Below are 20,691 nucleotides of genomic sequence, written 5' to 3' on the forward strand. Positions count from 1 at the left end.
CCTTATACTCTTAACTACACTATTTTGGTTCTTTGTAGACTTGTGAGGCCGTTGCAGTGTTAGTATGTACAGTTGTGTTCAAAATAATAGCAGTCCAACATCACTAATGTGGTGGAAGTCTAGGATTTACCACTCTGTACTTTAGCTCTTCGGAGGTAAGAAACAAGTCCTGAGTAGCCAGCGTAGAACCGGGAGTCCGTTCAGCACAAGTCTAAAGAGACAATGATCAGGTTCGTCTTTTATACAGTTTAAACATAATACAGGCGCCGCCAAGGCTATCGGCTGATGGGCTTGTGCTTACGTGAGAAAGGGCGGGAGAGAATGAACAATGGTGAGACTCTCTTACTGATCAATCAGCGCTTTCTTACTGCTTAATCGCTGTTCAACATTTCACACCTATCGGCAGGATGCGCCTGTCCCCCCCATTATTGCTCTCTCTGACCACTCCCTCAGAGATCACCGCTGTTCATATGGTAAATCATACAGTGCTTCTCAGAACAATGGCTATAGAACCCTAGAGGTGTGGCAAGAGAAAATGTAATCACAATAGTTACACAAGTTTATCAGTCATATGAAAGTGTATAACCTCAAAATAGTTCTATGAATGTATTTTCCATAACACTAACCAGATCAATCACTGTTTTTGGTAGACATTATATTTCTACATGGCAAATAATTTACTAGTAGGTGTAGTAGAGTAATAGAAAACCAACGGACCCAACAGTCATGACATGCATGTGTGGCAGTAGCAATAGCGGGGTAGCAGACAACGCCACCCTGGGAATTGCACCCAGGGAAATATTAACCAATGAACTCACAATTAGACTTTAGCACACATGTTCGTTGACTAACGGCACCAGAGACAAGGTTCCAAAAATAAGTTGTCTTTATTATTATAAAAATAGAGGCTCTACATATAACATACAGGACAAGTGTCAATCACACCGTATGAGAGTAGGGGGGGAAACAGAGCTATCAGGGCTGAGGCTTACCAGCAGGGGGCGAGATAACAGGAGACGAAGGGAGGGGGTCCAACACCACCAATCAGTCACTCGTGCTCGCACATACACACCGCAAAACAGGATCAAAATGGCAAAATAAGAGAAAAACCAGGAGGCACACGTGAACACACACGGGGAAAGGGACACCACCACCGAGGGGATCTAGCTGCCTCCCTGCCTTGGGCACTCAGCACCTGAAAAATAAAAGAAGAGAAAGGAGGTGAGGGAATATATAAACAAACAAACAATAAACACACAACTACACAGAATGACAAAGGCTATGGTTGGGCGGCTAAGCAGACCACTGGTGATCCGCAGCTATAAAAAGGCCTCCTGCCAGTGGGTTAACCTAAGCAGGACTAAAGCACACCATAAACAAAATCCCCCAAAGTAACCAAAACCTCCCCAGAACACACACCCACACTGATTGCACACAGACAGACAACACACAAGGACAAGACAACAGATAGCCGGATAAGTTAAAAGTAGCGGTTGTTAGCGTCTTCGCCGCTATCTTCCAGGCAAGTGGCTAGCCCAGGACGGATGGGGCAGCTATGCAGGTAAGCTACGTATGGCAAAAACAGCAGTAGGCACGGACACAACCGGCAGTACCTAGAAGGCACACAGGACACCCCATTAGTGCTAAACATAATGCTAAAAACAAGAGCAATAGAGATCCAAGTTATGGGATACGTACCAGGAAGTTGACAACTTCCCACTCCAACCAGCGAGCTCACGGAGCTCCGCTAAATGTTTACGTTCGGTAGGAATCCATACAGAATGTTACGCGATCAATAGCCCAGCACGCACCACTGACCAAGACAGGACACCACCAAGCAACAGGTGGAAGCGCTGCAAAGCGACCACAGCGTGTAAAGAGTAAATCATCATGCTACAAACAAATTAGCCAGAGTCAGAGCGTACATACTAGTGATGGCAGTTTGACACTGAAGCTTCGATACGTGCTTCAAACACTGGACAACAATTCCATCGAAGCACTGCTTCAAAGCTTGCTTTGGTGCGAAAAAAATCATGTGACATATGACGTCCGAAGCAGCAACTGCTTCGTTGCCTGAATAAATCACCTGACTGGTTCGCGGTCCAATCAGGTGATTCACTGGCACTGCCTCGTCTCGATTCTGACAGGTGATAGGTTGCGACAGTTTTGAATTTGAGTGCCTCAACACTTTATAACCGCTCTAAACAATGCACAATTTGTGGATTGTCGTAGTAGGTGCGTTGTTGCTGTTGAGTTTGTATTCTCTGAGTGTTCTTCTTGTAATCTTTGAGTGTTCCCCATCCCACATAATCACCCCCTGCCATAGTTACACAAACACACCCAACCTATGCCATATTTTTCCCAGCACTCTCTCCTCAATAACACAATACACACATTCATCAATCTTTATTTGTAAATAGAACATGATATTGACACCCCCACACCCAGAACACACCTACCTACCCCCCCCACACACACTTTATGCATGTCTGAGAGTGCGAAGCCAGCTGCCAGTGTCCACCAGTGAAGCTGTACTCTCCAATGTTACCACAGAGCCTTGAGAACTTGAGCTGCAATAGCACATACTTGAAACTAGGCTCAATACATGTTACACAGTTCACACAGTTTCTATGCAATCTATCAGGTACAAACAAAACGCTTTCTCAAATCTTGTGTTGAGGTCGAGCACTGGCCTTTACGTACCTATTTTAGGTTGTTTGTTTACAGGGATTTGCATGTTTCCTGCTATTAGACAATGTAGCATATGTTCAGTGTGGCTAAAGAGTGCAGCAATGCACAAAACTACATGCTTAAAAGTATTTTAAGTGTTGTGATTACTGGTAATCAATATTTTTTCATGGTTTTAGTAAATTCAGTGTGTAAGGGTGAAGCTCAAAAGGTACAAACCATGCATGTCTATCGACCTATATGACAATAATCTCTTTATGTATCTTTCTTTTTCAGGAGCTGTTGGGTATATGGGAACAAGTGCCTTTGTGAGGAAGATCTACACAAATGTGAAAATTGACTAGGACATAAGCAACAAAACAGGCATCCATGGATCAACCTAAGCTTTTCCCAACAGAGGCAGTGGGTGCAAGTCATTTTTTTGCAAAAAGAGATTGTGGTATCTCACTTTGTACAAATGTAGTTTTCCATTTTTCTGAATAAATATCAATGTTGCAAAACAAAGTGTGTACAAGAGCGAACTGCTGAAAAGAATACATTAACACCGTTTCTCTTTTTTATGAATTGCTTTCAAACAATGTTTCGAAGTAAATGTTATAGTAAGTAACACGTAACATGGCTTCTCTTTCCAATCCAGTCCCACCCGACACCAGAGAACAGATCTTTATTGATGGAATAGTCTAGCTCTCTTCAGTGAAGAGGCCAAAGTGTATTGAAAGCCTTTGTTCTATTGTATTAGAATATTGGAGAGTTGGGTTTGCGTCCATACTCTGACTTGATTCTATTTTGTATTACTATTTTGAGTCACTCAGAATGCCATTATTACTGTATTTTGACTTCTGCATGCAGTTTTACTACACCAGACACTTCACACACAGGAGACAATATCGTTGCATTTACACCCAAAACAATAACTGACATTATACAAGTTAGGACCATTCCCATATTTTGACAATTCTCTCAAATTTTCCAAATCCAGCAGTCGAAATCCATCCACACAAGAAATATTTTAGATCTGCTGTAGTTTACTGTACAGATGAGAACAGCAGCAGGTAGGACTGATCAATGGTTTTGGGGTACAGTATAAATGACAGCTTGTTTTTAAATGGATGTTTATTGTGATCAAATGTTCCTGTTTAGTCTTATGTTTTCTAAATGTTTGGGTTTGAATGAAGTCTACTTGTAAAGATAATATATTGATTGGTGGAAAAGTGTATATAACCTGAATAATGCAACTTTAGATGTAGATCCCAAATGTATTTTGGTTGTACAGATTTACTACAGGGTGTTCAGCTTGTCAAATCATTCAGTTGTAAACAAAAATCTTTTTTTTGTGTATATTTTGTTTTGGGGCTGATGGTGCTGTTACATCTTGCCTGAAATTGCATGAAGTTTTCATTGAACTGTATGCTAATCAAGTACTCTTTTGTTGAACTTTTTTTTTTTTTTTAAACATTACTTTCACTTTGCCCAGTTTGCTTCTCTTGTAGCAGTCTCAAAATTTAAAATAAATGTGTAAGTGAACTGCTTGCAGAAGAGTAGGTGATATTGACAGACAGCTAACTGACTGTGGTTATTTGGTTTTATGTATTATTTAAAGCTTTAAAGGGCTCGCAATTCTTTGGTCAGCCATTTCCTTCAAGCTTTCTTAGGTTTCCACAACCTGAAATATCATTGTGAATGTCAGATGAAGGTGAAAAATGTATGTACACATATCTAGATCTTTTCATAGCTACATACAGTGCAGAGTGTTTAAAAATGTGGGGTTTGTTTCTCATTTTGTTGTGTAAATACAGTATGTACCTTGTATGAGAAGTGGCAATGCCTTCATTTCTGGTACCTTATGTTAAATCTGCATATTCATTTGCTGTAAACACAATAAACATGTTCATGTAAAGGGGATAGGCATGGTTTGTAAATCAAGGTTAAGTTGTAAGGCTCAGAAATTTGGTAAACTTCCTCAATTCTTTAAGACACATAAGTAACATTGTTTTTCCCAATCAGAGTTCACACAATCTTTATGTATGATCACACTTCAACCAATAAAACTATGGTGTGGAGGCTGTTTTTCCCCTTTCCTTATTTTGAAACAAATTGATCTGGAACTTCAGTCATATCTCTTTTAGATTACATACAATTCTAGCACTGAGCCAAGCTTTTGAGGATGAAAATATGGTTGCAAACATGCTGTGTATCAAGTCAGATAAAGCTATTTTTTACTAAACTATACTGGGAAATATTTGTTAATTTATACACTTTTCTTAGTGCTGGATGATTACTTTTTTATTAAATAAAAGCTGTGATGGATGTTCTTTAGTTGACCTTCTCAAAATACTCCTTTGAACCTTTCAAAGTTTGCTACATGTTTAGTGCAATGCTCAGAATGTGGAATACAATTTTACTATTCCACTATACTATTCAGAAATAACATCTGTGTACCTTTCTAAAGATCCATGACTAACCCAAATTAGCAAACTGATTATCAAAATACCATCACAGATGGGACTACATTGTAAAATCCCTTATACTCTTAACTACACTATTTTGGTTCTTTGTAGACTTGTGAGGCCGTTGCAGTGTTAGTATGTACAGTTGTGTTCAAAATAATAGCAGTCCAACATCACTAATGTGGTGGAAGTCTAGGATTTACCACTCTGTACTTTAGCTCTTCGGAGGTAAGAAACAAGTCCTGAGTAGCCAGCGTAGAACCGGGAGTCCGTTCAGCACAAGTCTAAAGAGACAATGATCAGGTTCGTCTTTTATACAGTTTAAACATAATACAGGCGCCGCCAAGGCTATCGGCTGATGGGCTTGTGCTTACGTGAGAAAGGGCGGGAGAGAATGAACAATGGTGAGACTCTCTTACTGATCAATCAGCGCTTTCTTACTGCTTAATCGCTGTTCAACATTTCACACCTATCGGCAGGATGCGCCTGTCCCCCCCATTATTGCTCTCTCTGACCACTCCCTCAGAGATCACCGCTGTTCATATGGTAAATCATACAGTGCTTCTCAGAACAATGGCTATAGAACCCTAGAGGTGTGGCAAGAGAAAATGTAATCACAATAGTTACACAAGTTTATCAGTCATATGAAAGTGTATAACCTCAAAATAGTTCTATGAATGTATTTTCCATAACACTAACCAGATCAATCACTGTTTTTGGTAGACATTATATTTCTACATGGCAAATAATTTACTAGTAGGTGTAGTAGAGTAATAGAAAACCAACGGACCCAACAGTCATGACATGCATGTGTGGCAGTAGCAATAGCGGGGTAGCAGACAACGCCACCCTGGGAATTGCACCCAGGGAAATATTAACCAATGAACTCACAATTAGACTTTAGCACACATGTTCGTTGACTAACGGCACCAGAGACAAGGTTCCAAAAATAAGTTGTCTTTATTATTATAAAAATAGAGGCTCTACATATAACATACAGGACAAGTGTCAATCACACCGTATGAGAGTAGGGGGGGAAACAGAGCTATCAGGGCTGAGGCTTACCAGCAGGGGGCGAGATAACAGGAGACGAAGGGAGGGGGTCCAACACCACCAATCAGTCACTCGTGCTCGCACATACACACCGCAAAACAGGATCAAAATGGCAAAATAAGAGAAAAACCAGGAGGCACACGTGAACACACACGGGGAAAGGGACACCACCACCGAGGGGATCTAGCTGCCTCCCTGCCTTGGGCACTCAGCACCTGAAAAATAAAAGAAGAGAAAGGAGGTGAGGGAATATATAAACAAACAAACAATAAACACAACTACACAGAATGACAAAGGCTATGGTTGGGCGGCTAAGCAGACCACTGGTGATCCGCAGCTATAAAAAGGCCTCCTGCCAGTGGGTTAACCTAAGCAGGACTAAAGCACACCATAAACAAAATCCCCCAAAGTAACCAAAACCTCCCCAGAACACACACCCACACTGATTGCACACAGACAGACAACACACAAGGACAAGACAACAGATAGCCGGATAAGTTAAAAGTAGCGGTTGTTAGCGTCTTCGCCGCTATCTTCCAGGCAAGTGGCTAGCCCAGGACGGATGGGGCAGCTATGCAGGTAAGCTACGTATGGCAAAAACAGCAGTAGGCACGGACACAACCGGCAGTACCTAGAAGGCACACAGGACACCCCATTAGTGCTAAACATAATGCTAAAAACAAGAGCAATAGAGATCCAAGTTATGGGATACGTACCAGGAAGTTGACAACTTCCCACTCCAACCAGCGAGCTCACGGAGCTCCGCTAAATGTTTACGTTCGGTAGGAATCCATACAGAATGTTACGCGATCAATAGCCCAGCACGCACCACTGACCAAGACAGGACACCACCAAGCAACAGGTGGAAGCGCTGCAAAGCGACCACAGCGTGTAAAGAGTAAATCATCATGCTACAAACAAATTAGCCAGAGTCAGAGCGTACATAGAAGGAGCGTACATACTAGTGATGGCAGTTTGACACTGAAGCTTCGATACGTGCTTCAAACACTGGACAACAATTCCATCGAAGCACTGCTTCAAAGCTTGCTTCAAAGCTTGCTTTGGTGCGAAAAAAATCATGTGACATATGACGTCCGAAGCAGCAACTGCTTCGTTGCCTGAATAAATCACCTGACTGGTTCGCGGTCCAATCAGGTGATTCACTGGCACTGCCTCGTCTCGATTCTGACAGGTGATAGGTTGCGACAGTTTTGAATTTGAGTGCCTCAACACTTTATAACCGCTCTAAACAATGCACAATTTGTGGATTGTCGTAGTAGGTGCGTTGTTGCTGTTGAGTTTGTATTCTCTGAGTGTTCTTCTTGTAATCTTTGAGTGTTCCCCATCCCACATAATCACCCCCTGCCATAGTTACACAAACACACCCAACCTATGCCATATTTTTCCCAGCACTCTCTCCTCAATAACACAATACACACATTCATCAATCTTTATTTGTAAATAGAACATGATATTGACACCCCCACACCCAGAACACACCTACCTACCCCCCCCACACACACTTTATGCATGTCTGAGAGTGCGAAGCCAGCTGCCAGTGTCCACCAGTGAAGCTGTACTCTCCAATGTTACCACAGAGCCTTGAGAACTTGAGCTGCAATAGCACATACTTGAAACTAGGCTCAATACATGTTACACAGTTCACACAGTTTCTATGCAATCTATCAGGTACAAACAAAACGCTTTCTCAAATCTTGTGTTGAGGTCGAGCACTGGCCTTTACGTACCTATTTTAGGTTGTTTGTTTACAGGGATTTGCATGTTTCCTGCTATTAGACAATGTAGCATATGTTCAGTGTGGCTAAAGAGTGCAGCAATGCACAAAACTACATGCTTAAAAGTATTTTAAGTGTTGTGATTACTGGTAATCAATATTTTTTCATGGTTTTAGTAAATTCAGTGTGTAAGGGTAAAGCTCAAAAGGTACAAACCATGCATGTCTATCGACCTATATGACAATAATCTCTTTATGTATCTTTCTTTTTCAGGAGCTGTTGGGTATATGGGAACAAGTGCCTTTGTGAGGAAGATCTACACAAATGTGAAAATTGACTAGGACATAAGCAACAAAACAGGCATCCATGGATCAACCTAAGCTTTTCCCAACAGAGGCAGTGGGTGCAAGTCATTTTTTTGCAAAAAGAGATTGTGGTATCTCACTTTGTACAAATGTAGTTTTCCATTTTTCTGAATAAATATCAATGTTGCAAAACAAAGTGTGTACAAGAGCGAACTGCTGAAAAGAATACATTAACACCGTTTCTCTTTTTTATGAATTGCTTTCAAACAATGTTTCGAAGTAAATGTTATAGTAAGTAACACGTAACATGGCTTCTCTTTCCAATCCAGTCCCACCCGACACCAGAGAACAGATCTTTATTGATGGAATAGTCTAGCTCTCTTCAGTGAAGAGGCCAAAGTGTATTGAAAGCCTTTGTTCTATTGTATTAGAATATTGGAGAGTTGGGTTTGCGTCCATACTCTGACTTGATTCTATTTTGTATTACTATTTTGAGTCACTCAGAATGCCATTATTACTGTATTTTGACTTCTGCATGCAGTTTTACTACACCAGACACTTCACACACAGGAGACAATATCGTTGCATTTACACCCAAAACAATAACTGACATTATACAAGTTAGGACCATTCCCATATTTTGACAATTCTCTCAAATTTTCCAAATCCAGCAGTCGAAATCCATCCACACAAGAAATATTTTAGATCTGCTGTAGTTTACTGTACAGATGAGAACAGCAGCAGGTAGGACTGATCAATGGTTTTGGGGTACAGTATAAATGACAGCTTGTTTTTAAATGGATGTTTATTGTGATCAAATGTTCCTGTTTAGTCTTATGTTTTCTAAATGTTTGGGTTTGAATGAAGTCTACTTGTAAAGATAATATATTGATTGGTGGAAAAGTGTATATAACCTGAATAATGCAACTTTAGATGTAGATCCCAAATGTATTTTGGTTGTACAGATTTACTACAGGGTGTTCAGCTTGTCAAATCATTCAGTTGTAAACAAAAATCTTTTTTTTGTGTATATTTTGTTTTGGTGCTTGGGATGGGGCTGATGGTGCTGTTACATCTTGCCTGAAATTGCATGAAGTTTTCATTGAACTGTATGCTAATCAAGTACTCTTTTGTTGAACTTTTTTTTTTTTTTAAACATTACTTTCACTTTGCCCAGTTTGCTTCTCTTGTAGCAGTCTCAAAATTTAAAATAAATGTGTAAGTGAACTGCTTGCAGAAGAGTAGGTGATATTGACAGACAGCTAACTGACTGTGGTTATTTGGTTTTATGTATTATTTAAAGCTTTAAAGGGCTCGCAATTCTTTGGTCAGCCATTTCCTTCAAGCTTTCTTAGGTTTCCACAACCTGAAATATCATTGTGAATGTCAGATGAAGGTGAAAAATGTATGTACACATATCTAGATCTTTTCATAGCTACATACAGTGCAGAGTGTTTAAAAATGTGGGGTTTGTTTCTCATTTTGTTGTGTAAATACAGTATGTACCTTGTATGAGAAGTGGCAATGCCTTCATTTCTGGTACCTTATGTTAAATCTGCATATTCATTTGCTGTAAACACAATAAACATGTTCATGTAAAGGGGATAGGCATGGTTTGTAAATCAAGGTTAAGTTGTAAGGCTCAGAAATTTGGTAAACTTCCTCAATTCTTTAAGACACATAAGTAACATTGTTTTTCCCAATCAGAGTTCACACAATCTTTATGTATGATCACACTTCAACCAATAAAACTATGGTGTGGAGGCTGTTTTTCCCCTTTCCTTATTTTGAAACAAATTGATCTGGAACTTCAGTCATATCTCTTTTAGATTACATACAATTCTAGCACTGAGCCAAGCTTTTGAGGATGAAAATATGGTTGCAAACATGCTGTGTATCAAGTCAGATAAAGCTATTTTTTACTAAACTATACTGGGAAATATTTGTTAATTTATACACTTTTCTTAGTGCTGGATGATTACTTTTTTATTAAATAAAAGCTGTGATGGATGTTCTTTAGTTGACCTTCTCAAAATACTCCTTTGAACCTTTCAAAGTTTGCTACATGTTTAGTGCAATGCTCAGAATGTGGAATACAATTTTACTATTCCACTATACTATTCAGAAATAACATCTGTGTACCTTTCTAAAGATCCATGACTAACCCAAATTAGCAAACTGATTATCAAAATACCATCACAGATGGGACTACATTGTAAAATCCCTTATACTCTTAACTACACTATTTTGGTTCTTTGTAGACTTGTGAGGCCGTTGCAGTGTTAGTATGTACAGTTGTGTTCAAAATAATAGCAGTCCAACATCACTAATGTGGTGGAAGTCTAGGATTTACCACTCTGTACTTTAGCTCTTCGGAGGTAAGAAACAAGTCCTGAGTAGCCAGCGTAGAACCGGGAGTCCGTTCAGCACAAGTCTAAAGAGACAATGATCAGGTTCGTCTTTTATACAGTTTAAACATAATACAGGCGCCGCCAAGGCTATCGGCTGATGGGCTTGTGCTTACGTGAGAAAGGGCGGGAGAGAATGAACAATGGTGAGACTCTCTTACTGATCAATCAGCGCTTTCTTACTGCTTAATCGCTGTTCAACATTTCACACCTATCGGCAGGATGCGCCTGTCCCCCCCATTATTGCTCTCTCTGACCACTCCCTCAGAGATCACCGCTGTTCATATGGTAAATCATACAGTGCTTCTCAGAACAATGGCTATAGAACCCTAGAGGTGTGGCAAGAGAAAATGTAATCACAATAGTTACACAAGTTTATCAGTCATATGAAAGTGTATAACCTCAAAATAGTTCTATGAATGTATTTTCCATAACACTAACCAGATCAATCACTGTTTTTGGTAGACATTATATTTCTACATGGCAAATAATTTACTAGTAGGTGTAGTAGAGTAATAGAAAACCAACGGACCCAACAGTCATGACATGCATGTGTGGCAGTAGCAATAGCGGGGTAGCAGACAACGCCACCCTGGGAATTGCACCCAGGGAAATATTAACCAATGAACTCACAATTAGACTTTAGCACACATGTTCGTTGACTAACGGCACCAGAGACAAGGTTCCAAAAATAAGTTGTCTTTATTATTATAAAAATAGAGGCTCTACATATAACATACAGGACAAGTGTCAATCACACCGTATGAGAGTAGGGGGGGAAACAGAGCTATCAGGGCTGAGGCTTACCAGCAGGGGGCGAGATAACAGGAGACGAAGGGAGGGGGTCCAACACCACCAATCAGTCACTCGTGCTCGCACATACACACCGCAAAACAGGATCAAAATGGCAAAATAAGAGAAAAACCAGGAGGCACACGTGAACACACACGGGGAAAGGGACACCACCACCGAGGGGATCTAGCTGCCTCCCTGCCTTGGGCACTCAGCACCTGAAAAATAAAAGAAGAGAAAGGAGGTGAGGGAATATATAAACAAACAAACAATAAACACACAACTACACAGAATGACAAAGGCTATGGTTGGGCGGCTAAGCAGACCACTGGTGATCCGCAGCTATAAAAAGGCCTCCTGCCAGTGGGTTAACCTAAGCAGGACTAAAGCACACCATAAACAAAATCCCCCAAAGTAACCAAAACCTCCCCAGAACACACACCCACACTGATTGCACACAGACAGACAACACACAAGGACAAGACAACAGATAGCCGGATAAGTTAAAAGTAGCGGTTGTTAGCGTCTTCGCCGCTATCTTCCAGGCAAGTGGCTAGCCCAGGACGGATGGGGCAGCTATGCAGGTAAGCTACGTATGGCAAAAACAGCAGTAGGCACGGACACAACCGGCAGTACCTAGAAGGCACACAGGACACCCCATTAGTGCTAAACATAATGCTAAAAACAAGAGCAATAGAGATCCAAGTTATGGGATACGTACCAGGAAGTTGACAACTTCCCACTCCAACCAGCGAGCTCACGGAGCTCCGCTAAATGTTTACGTTCGGTAGGAATCCATACAGAATGTTACGCGATCAATAGCCCAGCACGCACCACTGACCAAGACAGGACACCACCAAGCAACAGGTGGAAGCGCTGCAAAGCGACCACAGCGTGTAAAGAGTAAATCATCATGCTACAAACAAATTAGCCAGAGTCAGAGCGTACATACTAGTGATGGCAGTTTGACACTGAAGCTTCGATACGTGCTTCAAACACTGGACAACAATTCCATCGAAGCACTGCTTCAAAGCTTGCTTTGGTGCGAAAAAAATCATGTGACATATGACGTCCGAAGCAGCAACTGCTTCGTTGCCTGAATAAATCACCTGACTGACTGGTCCAATCAGGTGATTCACTGGCACTGCCTCGTCTCGATTCTGACAGGTGATAGGTTGCGACAGTTTTGAATTTGAGTGCCTCAACACTTTATAACCGCTCTAAACAATGCACAATTTGTGGATTGTCGTAGTAGGTGCGTTGTTGCTGTTCAGTTTGTATTCTCTGAGTGTTCTTCTTGTAATCTTTGAGTGTTCCCCATCCCACATAATCACCCCCTGCCATAGTTACACAAACACACCCAACCTATGCCATATTTTTCCCAGCACTCTCTCCTCAATAACACAATACACACATTCATCAATCTTTATTTGTAAATAGAACATGATATTGACACCCCCACACCCAGAACACACCTACCTACCCCCCCCACACACACTTTATGCATGTCTGAGAGTGCGAAGCCAGCTGCCAGTGTCCACCAGTGAAGCTGTACTCTCCAATGTTACCACAGAGCCTTGAGAACTTGAGCTGCAATAGCACATACTTGAAACTAGGCTCAATACATGTTACACAGTTCACACAGTTTCTATGCAATCTATCAGGTACAAACAAAACGCTTTCTCAAATCTTGTGTTGAGGTCGAGCACTGGCCTTTACGTACCTATTTTAGGTTGTTTGTTTACAGGGATTTGCATGTTTCCTGCTATTAGACAATGTAGCATATGTTCAGTGTGGCTAAAGAGTGCAGCAATGCACAAAACTACATGCTTAAAAGTATTTTAAGTGTTGTGATTACTGGTAATCAATATTTTTTCATGGTTTTAGTAAATTCAGTGTGTAAGGGTAAAGCTCAAAAGGTACAAACCATGCATGTCTATCGACCTATATGACAATAATCTCTTTATGTATCTTTCTTTTTCAGGAGCTGTTGGGTATATGGGAACAAGTGCCTTTGTGAGGAAGATCTACACAAATGTGAAAATTGACTAGGACATAAGCAACAAAACAGGCATCCATGGATCAACCTAAGCTTTTCCCAACAGAGGCAGTGGGTGCAAGTCATTTTTTTGCAAAAAGAGATTGTGGTATCTCACTTTGTACAAATGTAGTTTTCCATTTTTCTGAATAAATATCAATGTTGCAAAACAAAGTGTGTACAAGAGCGAACTGCTGAAAAGAATACATTAACACCGTTTCTCTTTTTTATGAATTGCTTTCAAACAATGTTTCGAAGTAAATGTTATAGTAAGTAACACGTAACATGGCTTCTCTTTCCAATCCAGTCCCACCCGACACCAGAGAACAGATCTTTATTGATGGAATAGTCTAGCTCTCTTCAGTGAAGAGGCCAAAGTGTATTGAAAGCCTTTGTTCTATTGTATTAGAATATTGGAGAGTTGGGTTTGCGTCCATACTCTGACTTGATTCTATTTTGTATTACTATTTTGAGTCACTCAGAATGCCATTATTACTGTATTTTGACTTCTGCATGCAGTTTTACTACACCAGACACTTCACACACAGGAGACAATATCGTTGCATTTACACCCAAAACAATAACTGACATTATACAAGTTAGGACCATTCCCATATTTTGACAATTCTCTCAAATTTTCCAAATCCAGCAGTCGAAATCCATCCACACAAGAAATATTTTAGATCTGCTGTAGTTTACTGTACAGATGAGAACAGCAGCAGGTAGGACTGATCAATGGTTTTGGGGTACAGTATAAATGACAGCTTGTTTTTAAATGGATGTTTATTGTGATCAAATGTTCCTGTTTAGTCTTATGTTTTCTAAATGTTTGGGTTTGAATGAAGTCTACTTGTAAAGATAATATATTGATTGGTGGAAAAGTGTATATAACCTGAATAATGCAACTTTAGATGTAGATCCCAAATGTATTTTGGTTGTACAGATTTACTACAGGGTGTTCAGCTTGTCAAATCATTCAGTTGTAAACAAAAATCTTTTTTTTGTGTATATTTTGTTTTGGTGCTTGGGATGGGGCTGATGGTGCTGTTACATCTTGCCTGAAATTGCATGAAGTTTTCATTGAACTGTATGCTAATCAAGTACTCTTTTGTTGAACTTTTTTTTTTTTTTAAACATTACTTTCACTTTGCCCAGTTTGCTTCTCTTGTAGCAGTCTCAAAATTTAAAATAAATGTGTAAGTGAACTGCTTGCAGAAGAGTAGGTGATATTGACAGACAGCTAACTGACTGTGGTTATTTGGTTTTATGTATTATTTAAAGCTTTAAAGGGCTCGCAATTCTTTGGTCAGCCATTTCCTTCAAGCTTTCTTAGGTTTCCACAACCTGAAATATCATTGTGAATGTCAGATGAAGGTGAAAAATGTATGTACACATATCTAGATCTTTTCATAGCTACATACAGTGCAGAGTGTTTAAAAATGTGGGGTTTGTTTCTCATTTTGTTGTGTAAATACAGTATGTACCTTGTATGAGAAGTGGCAATGCCTTCATTTCTGGTACCTTATGTTAAATCTGCATATTCATTTGCTGTAAACACAATAAACATGTTCATGTAAAGGGGATAGGCATGGTTTGTAAATCAAGGTTAAGTTGTAAGGCTCAGAAATTTGGTAAACTTCCTCAATTCTTTAAGACACATAAGTAACATTGTTTTTCCCAATCAGAGTTCACACAATCTTTATGTATGATCACACTTCAACCAATAAAACTATGGTGTGGAGGCTGTTTTTCCCCTTTCCTTATTTTGAAACAAATTGATCTGGAACTTCAGTCATATCTCTTTTAGATTACATACAATTCTAGCACTGAGCCAAGCTTTTGAGGATGAAAATATGGTTGCAAACATGCTGTGTATCAAGTCAGATAAAGCTATTTTTTACTAAACTATACTGGGAAATATTTGTTAATTTATACACTTTTCTTAGTGCTGGATGATTACTTTTTTATTAAATAAAAGCTGTGATGGATGTTCTTTAGTTGACCTTCTCAAAATACTCCTTTGAACCTTTCAAAGTTTGCTACATGTTTAGTGCAATGCTCAGAATGTGGAATACAATTTTACTATTCCACTATACTATTCAGAAATAACATCTGTGTACCTTTCTAAAGATCCATGACTAACCCAAATTAGCAAACTGATTATCAAAATACCATCACAGATGGGACTACATTGTAAAATCCCTTATACTCTTAACTACACTATTTTGGTTCTTTGTAGACTTGTGAGGCCGTTGCAGTGTTAGTATGTACAGTTGTGTTCAAAATAATAGCAGTCCAACATCACTAATGTGGTGGAAGTCTAGGATTTACCACTCTGTACTTTAGCTCTTCGGAGGTAAGAAACAAGTCCTGAGTAGCCAGCGTAGAACCGGGAGTCCGTTCAGCACAAGTCTAAAGAGACAATGATCAGGTTCGTCTTTTATACAGTTTAAACATAATACAGGCGCCGCCAAGGCTATCGGCTGATGGGCTTGTGCTTACGTGAGAAAGGGCGGGAGAGAATGAACAATGGTGAGACTCTCTTACTGATCAATCAGCGCTTTCTTACTGCTTAATCGCTGTTCAACATTTCACACCTATCGGCAGGATGCGCCTGTCCCCCCCATTATTGCTCTCTCTGACCACTCCCTCAGAGATCACCGCTGTTCATATGGTAAATCATACAGTGCTTCTCAGAACAATGGCTATAGAACCCTAGAGGTGTGGCAAGAGAAAATGTAATCACAATAGTTACACAAGTTTATCAGTCATATGAAAGTGTATAACCTCAAAATAGTTCTATGAATGTATTTTCCATAACACTAACCAGATCAATCACTGTTTTTGGTAGACATTATATTTCTACATGGCAAATAATTTACTAGTAGGTGTAGTAGAGTAATAGAAAACCAACGGACCCAACAGTCATGACATGCATGTGTGGCAGTAGCAATAGCGGGGTAGCAGACAACGCCACCCTGGGAATTGCACCCAGGGAAATATTAACCAATGAACTCACAATTAGACTTTAGCACACATGTTCGTTGACTAACGGCACCAGAGACAAGGTTCCAAAAATAAGTTGTCTTTATTATTATAAAAATAGAGGCTCTACATATAACATACAGGACAAGTGTCAATCACACCGTATGAGAGTAGGGGGGGAAACAGAGCTATCAGGGCTGAGGCTTACCAGCAGGGGGCGAGATAACAGGAGACGAAGGGAGGGGGTCCAACACCACCAATCAGTCACTCGTGCTCGCACATACACACCGCAAAACAGGATCAAAATGGCAAAATAAGAGAAAAACCAGGAGGCACACGTGAACACACACGGGGAAAGGGACACCACCACCGAGGGGATCTAGCTGCCTCCCTGCCTTGGGCACTCAGCACCTGAAAAATAAAAGAAGAGAAAGGAGGTGAGGGAATATATAAACAAACAAACAATAAACACACAACTACACAGAATGACAAAGGCTATGGTTGGGCGGCTAAGCAGACCACTGGTGATCCGCAGCTATAAAAAGGCCTCCTGCCAGTGGGTTAACCTAAGCAGGACTAAAGCACACCATAAACAAAATCCCCCAAAGTAACCAAAACCTCCCCAGAACACACACCCACACTGATTGCACACAGACAGACAACACACAAGGACAAGACAACAGATAGCCGGATAAGTTAAAAGTAGCGGTTGTTAGCGTCTTCGCCGCTATCTTCCAGGCAAGTGGCTAGCCCAGGACGGATGGGGCAGCTATGCAGGTAAGCTACGTATGGCAAAAACAGCAGTAGGCACGGACACAACCGGCAGTACCTAGAAGGCACACAGGACACCCCATTAGTGCTAAACATAATGCTAAAAACAAGAGCAATAGAGATCCAAGTTATGGGATACGTACCAGGAAGTTGACAACTTCCCACTCCAACCAGCGAGCTCACGGAGCTCCGCTAAATGTTTACGTTCGGTAGGAATCCATACAGAATGTTACGCGATCAATAGCCCAGCACGCACCACTGACCAAGACAGGACACCACCAAGCAACAGGTGGAAGCGCTGCAAAGCGACCACAGCGTGTAAAGAGTAAATCATCATGCTACAAACAAATTAGCCAGAGTCAGAGCGTACATAGAAGGAGCGTACATACTAGTGATGGCAGTTTGACACTGAAGCTTCGATACGTGCTTCAAACACTGGACAACAATTCCATCGAAGCACTGCTTCAAAGCTTGCTTCAAAGCTTGCTTTGGTGCGAAAAAAATCATGTGACATATGACGTCCGAAGCAGCAACTGCTTCGTTGCCTGAATAAATCACCTGACTGGTTCGCGGTCCAATCAGGTGATTCACTGGCACTGCCTCGTCTCGATTCTGACAGGTGATAGGTTGCGACAGTTTTGAATTTGAGTGCCTCAACACTTTATAACCGCTCTAAACAATGCACAATTTGTGGATTGTCGTAGTAGGTGCGTTGTTGCTGTTGAGTTTGTATTCTCTGAGTGTTCTTCTTGTAATCTTTGAGTGTTCCCCATCCCACATAATCACCCCCTGCCATAGTTACACAAACACACCCAACCTATGCCATATTTTTCCCAGCACTCTCTCCTCAATAACACAATACACACATTCATCAATCTTTATTTGTAAATAGAACATGATATTCAGTGTTAGTGTGTGTGTGCATCAAAGAATTTCATCAAAGCAAAGATACTATATCAACGGCGGGGTAGAGCAGCTTGCCTTAAGCGGGTATCGAACTCGCAATCTTTCGCTTACAAACCGGCCGCGCTAGCCACAACACCAAGAGAGGTAACTCCCTTGGCGGAGTTGCTAACGGGCCTTTCGTTACAATACTTTAAATCCAAGGGTGATCAAAGCAAAGATGCTTCAGAACAAAAGATCTTTTCTACAAAAGTAAAGTAGTTTCTCCAACACTGCTCATTGAGGTGTGTGTGTGTGTTCGTGCGTGCGTGCGTGTAATTAAAAGCCTCCTGTCCACCAACTAGCCTGCCTAATTTGACTGCAGCCTTGCACTTCGCCAGGAGAGGTCACTGTAACTGAAGCTTCGAGTAATGAACCCATTTTCGAAACAATTGGCTCAAGTGGTTCAGTGCTTCACAAAAGCTTCATTTGCCCATCACTAGTAGCAGGAAGTAACGTGGGGACAAATTGTGGCGCCTCCCGACACAACGCTACCTCAGAATAAATAGGACGGTGACGCAAGCCATTGGCTGTGATGGCCCTAATCATTATGAAGGGCTCCGCCCATGCGTCTCACCACACATGCTGCTGATTCTGTGTAATTGAATCATTCATTGAAAGGGGCATGTTCAAAATAATAGCAGTGTGGAGTTCAATTAGTGAGGTCATTCATTCTGTGAAAAAACAGGTGTCACACAGGTGGCCCTTATTTAAGGACGAAGGCAGCAAATGTTGTACATGCTGGTTATAGTGCATTTCTCTCTGAAAATCTGCGAAAAATGGGTCGTTCCAGACATTGCTCAGAAGAACAGCGTACTTTGATTAAAATGTTGATTGGAGAGGGGAAAACATATAAAGAAGTGCAGAAAATGATAGGCTGCTCAGCTAAAATGATCTCAAATGCTTTAAAATGGCAACCAAAACCAGAAAGACGTGGAAGAAAACGGAAAACTACCATTCGAATGGATCGAAGAATAGCCAAAATGGCAAAGACTCAAAGCCAATGATCAGCTCCAGGGTGATCAAAGAAGGTCTAAAGTTACCTGTGAGTACTGTAACAATTAGAAGACGCCTATGTGAAGCCAAGCTATCGGCAAGAAGCTCCCGCAAAGTCCCATTGTTGAAAAAACAACATGTGCTGAAGAAGTTACAATTTTCCAAAGAACACATTGACTGGCCTAAAGAGAAATGACGCAACATTTTGTGGACTGATGAAAGCAAGATTGTTCTTTTTGGGTCTAGGGGCCGCAGACAGTTTGTCAGACGACCCCCAAACACTGAATTCAAGTCACAGTACACTGTGAAGATAGTGAAGCATGGTGGTGCAAGCATCATGATTTAGCGCATACCAGGGATCATGGATCAGTTTGGATACATCAAAATACTTGAAGAGGTCATGTTGCCTTATGCCGAAGAGGAAATGCCCTTGAAATGGGTGTTTCAACAAGACAACGACCCCAAACACACCAGTAAGCGAGCAGCATCTTGGTTCCAGACCAACAAGATTAACGTTATGGAGTGGCCAGCCCAATCCCCGGACCTTAATCCAATAGAAAACTTGTGGGGTGACATCAAAAATGCTGTTTCTGAGGCAAAACCAAGAAATGCAGAGGAATTGTGGAATGTAGTCCAATCGTCCTGGGCTGGAATACCTGTTCACAGGTGCCAGAAGTTGGTCGACTCCATGCAACACAGATGTGCAGCAGTTCTCAGAAACATAGAAATAAAAAATAAAAAAAACCAAAACCAAAAAAACTAATGTTGAAAAACTCTTTCAACATGTATGACATACAGTAATTCCTTGCCAGTGTCACTTTCACTTTGATTACTGAGCAAATGGTCTGTTTTCTCATTACTTTAAAACAAATATGGTAAATAATTTCAAGTTTACATGTCAGTGTTTGTTAAATGGGTTACATTATTGTTTTAAACTAAGAAACAAATGGAGCAAATTTTGAGCAAGAAACTTTTTTCTGTGAGTGGTGAGTGGTTTTGCATCAGAGCGGGGCAGAGAATGTGGAGCGAGGGAGCGGAGCGCAAGCACAGCATCTCCAACCGCTCAACTCCGCTCACATGCTCTGGTCCGGAGTGTGAGGAAGCAATACTTTTTGCGGCAGCCTGACACCTGTTACAGTGGTGCCGTGACCCAGATCTGCAGTTGCGCTCAGCTCGGCTGGGGGTTGCTGGAGTGTAACCAAGTTGGGATGGTTAACTCACTCAAGTTGAAATACCCCCACTCATGCCATCGTTTTGGGGTTTTTTGGAAGGCACATTTGGCAATCTTTATGCCCACCAAAGATGACAACCACCAGAGGAACAATCAGAGTGAGTGAACAAAGGACTTTATTACAAACTGTGGCTTGGCGGGGTCATTTTTATTTTGATACATACACTCTGTCTGTCCATAGGACTGTATAGAGGAGGATGATATGCGGCTATCCTCTGATGTGAGTAGGTCTACCCAGAATAATACATTATTTATAATAATGACCTATTTACAGTGTGCTCTCACTGCACAGAGGATTT

The 20,691-nt window shown here is 41.0% G+C and overlaps 1 long non-coding RNA gene across 1 annotated transcript; it reads left to right on the forward strand.

The window, feature by feature from the left end:
• Window positions 1-7,817: 7,817 nt before the first annotated feature.
• LOC310824206 lies at window positions 7,818-15,456 on the forward strand. Its single transcript, XR_014555006.1, has 2 exons — window positions 7,818-9,682; window positions 14,896-15,456. It is a non-coding gene; the product is annotated as an uncharacterized lncRNA (long non-coding RNA).
• Window positions 15,457-20,691: the final 5,235 nt, after the last annotated feature.

The sequence above is a fragment of the Argentina silus genome (genome assembly GCF_951799395.1).
Source record: "Argentina silus genome assembly, chromosome: Y".
Lineage (NCBI taxonomy): Eukaryota > Metazoa > Chordata > Actinopteri > Argentiniformes > Argentinidae > Argentina > Argentina silus.